Source organism: Carassius gibelio, chromosome A1 (assembly GCF_023724105.1).
Source record: "Carassius gibelio isolate Cgi1373 ecotype wild population from Czech Republic chromosome A1, carGib1.2-hapl.c, whole genome shotgun sequence".
NCBI classification, from domain to species: Eukaryota; Metazoa; Chordata; class Actinopteri; order Cypriniformes; family Cyprinidae; genus Carassius; species Carassius gibelio.
The window spans coordinates 36,500,004-36,511,236 of record NC_068371.1 but is presented as its reverse complement, the minus strand read 5'-3'; positions in this window follow the sequence as shown (position 1 = coordinate 36,511,236).

The window sequence follows — 11,233 nt, the reverse complement described above, 5'->3', positions numbered from 1 at the left end:
TTGAACACTTGCTCTAATAAGAGGCACAGACATCATGACCCAGCATATGAATCTCAACAATAGTGACAATCAACAAAATGCTTCATGCTGAAGTGCATGCTGGGTAACACCATAGCAAAAACTCCCATCATGCACTGCAGCATGAACAATTATTGTCAACACTTACTTTCTTTATAGTTCAATGATAGCTGAATATCAGGTAACAAACCAAAGTAAACTTCATGACATTCATTTCAATGTTTGATAAGCAAAAATTGTATTTATATTTGCTATCTAAAGCTTTTAGTTCAGCAATGTGTTAATAATTACTATGTAACACAGCTGCAATTGCTTAAAAGCTAATTAATTTGAGTTGTTAAAAGGGTCAAGAGCCCCTCTGAAGCAAACACTGATCTCCATGACGGTGGCATTATTTTAACCAATAAATCATCCGATCCTCTGTAATACTCAATAACAGCAGATGTTTATCACTACTGCAAAATCAACATTTAATTAGTCACTTAGAGCTGCAGTAGGTAACTTTTGTAAAAATATATTTTTTTACATATTTATTAAACCTGTCATTATTTCCTGACAGTAGAATATGAGACAGATAATCTGTGAAAAAATCAAGCTCCTCTGGCTCCTCCCAGTGTCCTATTGCCATTTACAGAAATCCATCGCTCCAGTAAGAAAACAACCAATCAGAGGTGCGGTCCGTCACTTTGTTTGTGTTCAAAATGTAGAAAAATTTATATTATAAGCGAGTACACCATGAATCCATTTTCCAGACCGTGTTTTTAGCTTGTCCTGAATCACTAGGGTGCACCTATAATAAGTGTTTATATTCGGACTATTTTAGATTGCTTCGGGGGTACCGTGGCGGAGTAACCCAGTACCTTTGTGATTCTTCATAGACATAAACAGAGAGAAGTAGTTCCGGCTACAATGTTCTTCCGCAAGACGCAAGCAGTTCTGTTTATTAACCGCTAGAGAGTCAAAAGTTACAGACTGCAGCTATAATTATCTCATTAACTTTAACTCTTTGAAGACTTGAGATTTGACTCAAGACTCGATTGTGGCTTGGAAGGAATTACTTGGTTCCTCTGATGAAATCAGCTGCTGAGTTCATGGGTGGAATAAACAAAAGGCAGGAACTGTACTTTCTGACCCCTGGACTTTACACCTCTGCCTGTAATATATCTGTTTTTTTTGCACTCTTTGGCCACCAGGTGGTATTTTCTGAGCAAATGAAGCCTCCAGAAATTAACCCTTTTTCATGATGCCTCATCTCACCACCAGTACTTGGAGTCTTCACTAATGAGTTGCATCAGGTGTGCTTGAATAGGGAGACATCTAAAATGTGCAGCACTGGGGTTTTTTCAGGACCATGATTGGGAAGCACTGCTCTATGTAATGTGTGGTGGCTGCTCACAGTCTTTTGGTTACTTAATTTCTTTCTAACGAACTAAAATTTCTAAAAATTCACTTTATCAATTTATTCATGCCGCAATGCATGATGGGAGCCATGGATGAGTTTTTATTGGCTACAACATGCTTTTTGATGGTCACCATCGTTGTGATGCTCACACTGATTCTTGACGTCTATGTGTCTAAACTAATGATTTTTTTTTTTTTTATGTAGAACTAACTTTTAAAAACGTCATATTATTAAAAAAATGCTGTGTTGCTTACAGTGTTCAAGTCACTCCATGACAATTAGCTCAAACCACAATCAATAGCACACATGATTGCCTTTGCTCTGGTCTGTATTTTATAATTCAGTTACCACAGCAACACAAAGTCTAAAGTAAGGGTCAAGATCCCAACTAAAGCAAACACTGATCACTATAATGGTGACAAATTGTGATTTTCTCGGTTGGTGATTCTGCTTCTTAACATCAGGTGTCTTCAATAATGCTTAATCATAACTCAATTAACTTCTTAATTATCTCATTAACTTCAACTCTGCTTCAGTGTTACTTTTAACACTGCTTTAGTGTTTATATGAGTCCACACTCAGAGTGTTAAATTTACACTGGAGATTTTGCTGTGTACCTTATTCTGTGCAGAAAATTTAAATAATTTCTAATTAAATGTAGCCTAATATATAAAACAATCATAAAATTGCCATTAGGAAAAAATATCGATAACAAATGATTGATTATTGTCCAGCAGTGTATTTGATTTATTACATCTAATTAAAAGTAATTAAAAAAGAAGATAATTCCTTGTAAAAAAAAGAAAAGATAATAATTATAATAATAATAATAATTATTATAATTATTGTTATTATTATTATTATTATTATTATTATTATTATTATATAGGCTACATACATAAAATGAGTGTATTTGACATTTCTGTCACTTCTGAAATTATGGCTACGCCCCTGGTGTGACAAAATGTTAGCTTATACAGAATACTCTTTAAGATATTTTTTTAAAACTTGGCTTACATACATTTTTACGTATCCCATGTCGCATCATTAAACTAGCATTTAACAATGGACAACCTATGGTACCCATGGTTCTCTAACCATAAATGCTACTGTAATTTGCCCCCTGACTAAGCATTTAAAGAATTTAGTAGAAGCATTTAAATAATCCCGTGAATGCACTTAAAGAATGCAGAATTGAATCGTTATAATCGAATCGAATCGAATTTAATTGTGAATCGAATTGAATCGTTCTAAATTTGCAAAAATCGTTCTTGAATCGAATCGAAAACCTATGAATCCTAATCGAATTTAATCGCTGCCTTGCCAAAGATTCACAGCCATAATAGAGAGCTTTCACTTTTTATGTGCTTCATCAGTCTTCATTTGCCCATCACTATTGCTGCGACGCAATGTGTCTACTTATACTACACCCTTAAAGTATGTCCTCTTTTGGTGAGGAAGTCATTTTGTCAATCATCTTGCCACAATTTACATCCTCCACATGTAGTTTAATTTGACTTCCTACCTACCATATTGGATGTCTATAAAAGTGTACATTATTGTTGCATATGAAATATAACAGAAAAAAAAGTATATATATATATATATATATATGTGTGTGTATATATGTATATGTGTATATACCAGGCTGAATGTTGATTATTAGTAATACAAACCCCTTTATCTAAACCTTGGTTGGTCGTGCACATCTGCCATGTTTGTAAGATTTTTCTAAAACGATTTTTAATTGTGTTTGTAGTTCTGAACCGAATCCTTCACCAAAGCGCATTGGATTGTGGGTATTATTAGCCATTAGAGTGTGCATAGATCCTCACTCTAAATATACACCAGTGGCAATAGGTCTGATTGAAACACCTTAATTCAATAATTAAGAGGTGTGCCCCAATATATATATTTATATCTTTTTCTGTTTTCCGTTTCTGTGCAAATAAATCATACTGACCTAGTGAATATCAGTGTTTTAACACCTGTCCTGTATTTACTTATTGCAAAATGATCATATCACACAGCGTTTATGTGCAGTCAGAGATGGTGGTTTGGAGATAAAGTAAGGCCTTAACTTCCTTTAAAGTCTTCACCTACTGACACTGACACTCTCACTCACTCACACATTCATTCACAGGTACAAATCTGCATCAGGCCAGAAAATGAGTCACAGTTACATTACCAGTTGAGTTAGTCACTGCTGTGACGGCTGTAGAGCTGGTGTTAATGACGCTAACATCTGAAAGTTTAAATGAATAAATACAAAAAATATATAATAATAAAAAAATTAAGTAAAGAAAATTAAAATAGTGATTAATGGACAGTGAAAGAAAGATCATGAACGTGTAGAAAGAGCTCATGTAAATATAATTACCTGCACAGTATGCTGCAGTGCATTTAGTTGGACTAACCAGCTCATAGACGTAATAATTTCCTGGACAGGCTTTGACTTTAATGGGAAAAGACCCGTAATAGCAGCAGTAATTGTCCCAGTGACCACAGACATCTCGAGTGACGACTCCATCCTCAATTCTTGGGTGTCCAGCAGGTATCCACAGGGGAACATGGGTGCTACATCTGTAGACATCAACACACGTGTCTGGGATGTGAGCGCTCACACCGTTAATGAAGAGACGATACCAGCCGCTCCAGGTGACTGAGGCGTCACACTTTAAGACTGATGTATCATTATAAGTGGTGGCTCTCCATGAATCATTCAGCTCAATGTAGTTGTTGCATGGGTCAGACAGATTAACTGTTATAAAAAATAAAAAAAATAAAAAAAATAAACTTTTTAAGAAATTAACATATATCTGAAAAACGTTCAGCTGAAGACCTTTCTATCTCTTTTTATTTAACATTAGCAAAATTTTTACATTATAAAAGGTGGGCAGAACTGAGTTATACAAATTAACATTACTAGCAGCCGTTAACATATAGTAGTCAATCCTTCAGAAAATAGACAGTATTAATAGAATCAACAGAAACTTGTTGATTTACCAAGATATAAAATCTAATACAGGTCCAACTCCAATTCTCTGAGAGCAGAAGTAATATAAAACTTGCTATCGCAATTGTTCAGTTCAAATTAAAAGGGGGGTGGGGGGGTGGAATGCTATTTCATGCATACTGAGTTTTTTACACTGTTAAAGAGTTGGATTCCCATGCTAAACATGGACAAAGTTTCAAAAATGAAGTTGTACGTTCCGGTTTGTCACAAGTTTCGGAAAGTTTTTTTCGAGTATGGGTCTGTGTGACGTTAGATGGAGCGAAATTTCCTTATATGGGTCCTAAGTGCGCGCTCTTCTGCCGGAAGAGCGGGCGCTCCCGTATAGCAGAGCACTGAGAGTACAGACATTCACTGATCAGAGAGAGAGCGTCGCAAGTCACAAAAGAAGTGTGTTTTTGGTTGCCAGGGCAAGACAACCCTGCACAGATTACCAAAAGAGAAACAGCATTAAGGGACCAGTGGATGGAGTTTATTTTTACAGAGCATCAACGGAGTTGTGCAAGTGTTTTTGTTTGTTTCCATTTCGAAGATGCTCGTTTTACAAACAAGGTCCAGTTTGCCGCCGGATTTGCGTATCGTTTATTTCTTAAGGATAATGCAGTCCCAATGAAAAAGGGTCACGATCGTGTGTTGGAACCGCAGGCGGTGAGTAAAACTGCTTCAAATATCTCTGTGTTAACTTAGCTATCGGTGCATAAGCACATCAAGTAAACAACATGCAATGTATGGTGTGTGTGTATTTAAATACATTTGTTTAGCTGGCCACATAATGCATTTCAAGATATAAGTATAACCGGTTATATTTCTTGGCAGCAAACGTTTTCTGCCTCAGTTGGCATCAAACTGCACTTCCCACATGTAAACCTTTAAAAAAAAAAAAAAAAAAAAACCTTTGGAACTTTGTCATTTTCCGAAACCGCTAAGCAAATATATACAGTTTCAATAACTTACATAGCATACAGAGACGTCCTGCTGTAGTCGTTGCTGCTGCTGCTCTTGTTAAATTTCAGTCTCTGGATCTGATTCTGGATCATAAATATACGCTGAATCTGACTGTTAGCCATGGTTTGCTTTGGTAGGTTTTCCCCTCACGGTAATGTCACAGCTTCCACATGCTCTCAACGCAAAAGCCTACATGTCACGCCTCCAGCCATCGTGTTTTTTCCGAAAAAAATCGGTACAGACTATCTTTCTCTTATGAATATAATAAAACTAAAGACTTTTTGGAGATATGGAGGATGCAGTACTACTCTATAGGTACTCAAGATTAACAGGATATTGAGTGAAAACGAGCATTTCACCCCCCCTTTAAAGTTCCAGACACATCAAGGCAAAATTACAGTCAACATATCAAGACCGTGCAATATAATGCCTGTTGTAGTCATCTCTGGTGTGACAGTTGTAAACACTAAGTTAAATGCTAAGACACTTAAAAAATGACTATTAAAAATAAATAAATGAATCAGTTAATCAGCAAATTACAAAGGGCACAGTAAAATAATTCAACTGCCTAACAAACTGAAACTGAAATCTTAAAACCAAACACTTTCAGGTGCTTTAACAAACATGCAAATCAAACATGTAACACACACTAATGAACTACTTCCAAACAGGATTGTGTCGGCATATGTATGTTTGTGGGATTGATCAACCTGCATGAAGTTATGTAAAGTGAAACCAGTCATTACATCAGTGAGAAGGCACAAAAGCAAAAAAAAAAAAAAAAGAAAACACAGAAAAAAGGTTTATACTTACACGGCATAAAAGATATGATAGTCAGTGCTCTTATAAGACCTGTCATAACATAAAATGAAACAACAAATAAAACAATTTATTTTGAATCTTAAATAACTACATTCATCATGTAAAAGCAGTTCATAAGGACACTGTAAACTAGTCTTAACATGCTAATCATGACAAGAAAAATCACCTTTATGAAGAGAGGGAGCCATTGACAATTTTGTCTGGTGTATTTCTCTTTATCCAAAAATCTGTGTTTTCTTTACTGTTCGGGAGGAATAAACAAATTTTCAACCGATGCATGACTTCTGTTTATTTTCTCTTTGTTTCAAACATGCATTGAAAATACCATTGAATTTATACATTTACAATTGAGGAAAGTTTTAAACTTTCATGGGTTAAAAAGATGAAAAAGTTGACAAATACGGAAAAAAATACGGAATAAAAAAATAATCCAAAAACACAGTAGGCCTAAACAGATTATAAACAAATCATTTTATAATCTCAAAAAATTAAAACAAATATAAAAAAAATCCAAGGGCACTACAAACTTTGCTGTAGAAAAAAATTTCACTCAGAAATTGCCAGCAGCCTTCACAAAATTTACAAAGAATTATCAAAAAACACATTGAATCATGCATGACAGTTTGAAGCAGAAAGACTGAAATTTGTAATTTATTTACAACATTTTACAGTATTCTCAAGCGTAATCGTAGAGTGCATTGATAATATAAGGGTAGGCGTGTATTTCAGTTTCAACCAGTTGTCATAATTTACAGAGACTGATGAAGAAGACTATGAGCAAATAGAAATTACCTGATGTGAGCTGAAATACAGTGATCCTCACTGACGCAAATGACTGATTTACTGAGACAATATTGCATGTTTAGACGTTTACAGAGATGCTTTATTTGTAAATCATCCTGATAAGGAACCCACAAATTCAAATTCATATACAAATATATAAATGAAAATAGGTCACAGGTCCAGTTCCTTTGTAGTGTATTTTAAAAAACCTTCTACACAATGCCTCGTATTTAATTTCCTATCATTGTTTGTTTTAGCCCACATTGGCAGCTGCTAATAATTGATAATTAGGTTTTGCCTCAGCTCAATGCAACCCATCACAATAATCACAACATTATTTTGCTTAACTTTCTCAAAAGGATAGACTTTTTAAGTCTGATGCATGTTTCAAACCTTGATTATTGACTTGTTGTAAAATTGTTGTAAAATTAATGATGCAAAAAACAAACAAACAACAAAAAACAAATGTGACCTGAACAACAGTAAAGTGCAATCTAATCATTCACGTTTTAATAGAAAATTCAAGCTCCATGACAGTGCAGAATCATTTTGAATGTGAGATGTTATCTGATTATGCAGTTATTTTTATAGTTTTAAATGTATCGCAATACCTACCCTCCCTCTTGAAAACACATTTTGCATTTATATGACATATTTTGTATGAGGCATATGAATATTTAAAGTAATATAGTCTAAAAGAGGTCCAAAGAGAGGAAACATTTTATTTATTTATTTATACAGTACTAACTTGAAAATGTTTAAGTAAATTTTTACTTACTGTAAAAATATGTTTGTTAACCCTTCACCAAGAAAATGCTGAGTGAATGAATAAATGATTGAATGATTGAATGAATAACATGTTTTCTATCATTTGCAGAAAGGAGCAGCAACTATCCATATCCAAAATCATGGATTCTGTTTTATATAATAACATGTATAACATTGGCACTGAAGCAGTACATTTGACTCTCTGAACCTGATTCTGTAGTCCTCAGTGTTTTTTTTTTTTGCAAAGAGATCTGCAATTGCAATTACCTTGAATCCATTATTAATCTGGCAGATCTATTCTGGAATGAAACAAACACCACAGTGTTGCTCTGAGAAACACAACGGTTCTGCCGTGGTTTTGTCTGGAACTATTTCCATTGTTGAAATAGCAAAAACAGACAATATTGTATCTAAAATATATGACACTTTATGTTTTGGTTAATTTTACTTTTCAATATCTCATTTGAAATTATGATGATATTCTGGAAAAGTGTTGTTCTTTGACCAGCAATGCAAAATAATCCACTGGGCGACGAGTAATGGATTGGTACACTTGCGTACCTTTCTAACATGTTCAATCTGCTGAATGAACCTAATTTGTCACTGCAGACGAGAATGACAACAAATTGGCAGACAAAGTGTCTGCATTCAAAGCCCAGTTGCAATGGTGGGGACAGCAAGTCCCAAAGGGCACATTTGACATTTCCAACATTTTCTGGACATTTGGGAAAGAACGAACCCGGGCCTTCTCTCTCCCAGCTGATCTGCAATCATTGTGAGCCGAGTTTGAGCACTATTTCACAGATGCAAATGATCCAAGAATTGATAAGGAATGGCTCCGTGACACATTTGCGGATTTACCTTGTGAGGAGTATCAGCTGTTTGAGATGATTGGCCTCATCAGTGAGAATGATGAGACTGCTTACAGGGAAGAGGTACAGCACCTGGCCACATGGTGCGCTGACAATAACCTGCTCCTTAACACCAATAAAACAAAGGAGCGTAATGGGATGGTTGTTGAATGTGTCTCCAGCTTCAAGTTCCTGGGTACCACGATCCCAGAGGACCTGTCCTGGATCACAAACACCTCCAGCCTGGTCAGGAAGGCTCACCAGCGCCTCTTCTTCCTCAGGACACTGAAGAGGAACCAACTGTGTTCAGCCATAGTGGTGAACTTTTACTGGTGTGCGATCGAGAGCATCCTGACCAGTTGCATCACAGTCTGGTATGGGAACTGCTCAGTGGCTGACTGCAAAGAACTGCAGAGGGTGGTGAAAACTGGCCAACGCATCACAGGGTCGAGCTCGTAGCATTCTCAAGGACTGACCATGGACTGTTTAACGTCCTGACCTCCGGACAAGGACCACAAGATTCAGGAACAGCTGTCTTCTTGATGAACACTCCCCCCCCCCCCCCACATCATACACACAGACTCCTCACCCCTCTTCATCGATACATCTGACTGATTTATTTATTTATTTACAACAAGCAAAAAACAGTGAACTTGTTATTACTTGCACTACTGTCTGTTCATCCAGAAACACTGAATAATCCATTAGCACACTGAAATATTTTCTATGCACTTTACTGTCCATTGCAATAGTGTAAATTATTAATATGTTCATAGTTCTGCCTATAGTGTACATACACTTTTACATAATCCATCTGTATAGTATGTTCATAGTACATCTATCTGTATATCATGCTAATAGTATTTAAAATCTGTAAATTATGTCCATAATACTTATCTAGATAGTTATTGTACATGTTGTAGACCTTGTATATTCGGTACTTACTGCTTATTGCACTTATGGTTAGATGCTAACTGCATTTTGTTGCCTTGTATCTTAGTTGTGGAGTGGCGATAAAGATGAATCTAATCTAATCTCATATGCAAAGCGGTAGCCAAATAAGCTCATTGTGCAGTGTTTGTTGCGCACACACACAAACATATAACATCCTGTATAGTGTAGTTTGTATCATGAAAGTAATCTTAAAATTAAGATATCCATATAAAAATAGTTTTAATTATTTAAACAAGTTTTAGAAATTTGAGCAAAAACTCCTGACAAAGATGTCAGTGTTTCCAAAACATTGATTTATCTGTGGCGGCCTGCCACAATATCAACACTGAATTCCCAAAAAATTGCGTGAATCATCAGCCTAAGTCTGTGGGAAACACCGGATGTGTTTTCATGCATTTACTAAAGCCTATTTTTTTCCGCCAATAATAATAGTAAAAAAAATAAAGAATAAAAAGAGGGCCAAAATCTAAACAAAATTATGCAAGGATATCAAATTTAACAGTCCTTACAGCTTTCTTATTAGTATTTGCATTTGTGAATGTGAAATTTGTCTAGAATATTTTTTTAATTAATAACAAAACTTTTATTTTCGTTTGTGGGGTCAGAGCACTGATCTATAATATATAATGATACCCAAATATACTGTTTTTCATATGTACTGAGAAGCCTGGCAAAATCTTACACTTGACAAAACACACCAATATCATCCCAAAGTTTCTGAGTGTAGTGACATGACCGAAATTAAGTGTAAGGTTTCTTCAGAACTCGAACAAAAAGAGCATGTAAGATCAATTTCAGATTTAAATATTTGTATAAATTTCTTTACAGGGTAGTACCTGTGTATGAGCTTAAAATAAATGTCTTTCACTTTGTCTGTGAAAAAGAACTTTTTTGCGGTAGAGACAATTATCACCAATTATCAATTATCATTACATTTAATCAGTGCGAGAGCTTTCCAATATGCGTGCCACTGAGTGATGTCTGTACTTCTCGGTCAGAGAGCTCCTGTCCATCAAAAGCTACTGAGTTAATTTTTTACATTTTCATTGTGTTTTTCTTCTTTTGTAATGTAACATTTTTGATAGTTTCAATTCAATTACAAAGTTATGTTCAGTTTTATAAAGTTCCGTTCATCATTATTGAAACAAATGTAATTCCATAGGATTGATGCATTTAATTGTGAAAGCACATACAGAAAAATGCCTTCAGTATATGATGGTGTAAACAGTAACAACACACAGCCCCCCCCCCCCCCCCAGGTCCTTACGCCTGCTCAGTAAGGTGTTTTAATCTGTAGGGGGCGCTGTTGACCTAATTTTAATAAAAAAAAGTGAAATATCTTACATAAATACCATTAAGACTGTTTCTGATTAAATAAAGCAGTAACTGATAAAGCAGTTATAGAAGAACGAATATGCTTTGATTTAATGGCCAAAATTTAAAGCTTACATGAACAAAAATCACAAACATGACTCTTGGTAATTAAATAATTTTATATATACTGATTTATTAATTAATGTGTAAATGTTTATTTTTTCTTTTTTTTTTTTTTACAAATCATAAGCTGTAAAAGATTTTTTTGAATTTTTACAACTCTTTTGCTTTAGACTGTCTACAGATGCTAAACCTTAAAATAAAATGTTAAGGTTAACGCCACCTTTCTGGGAAAAAATGCAG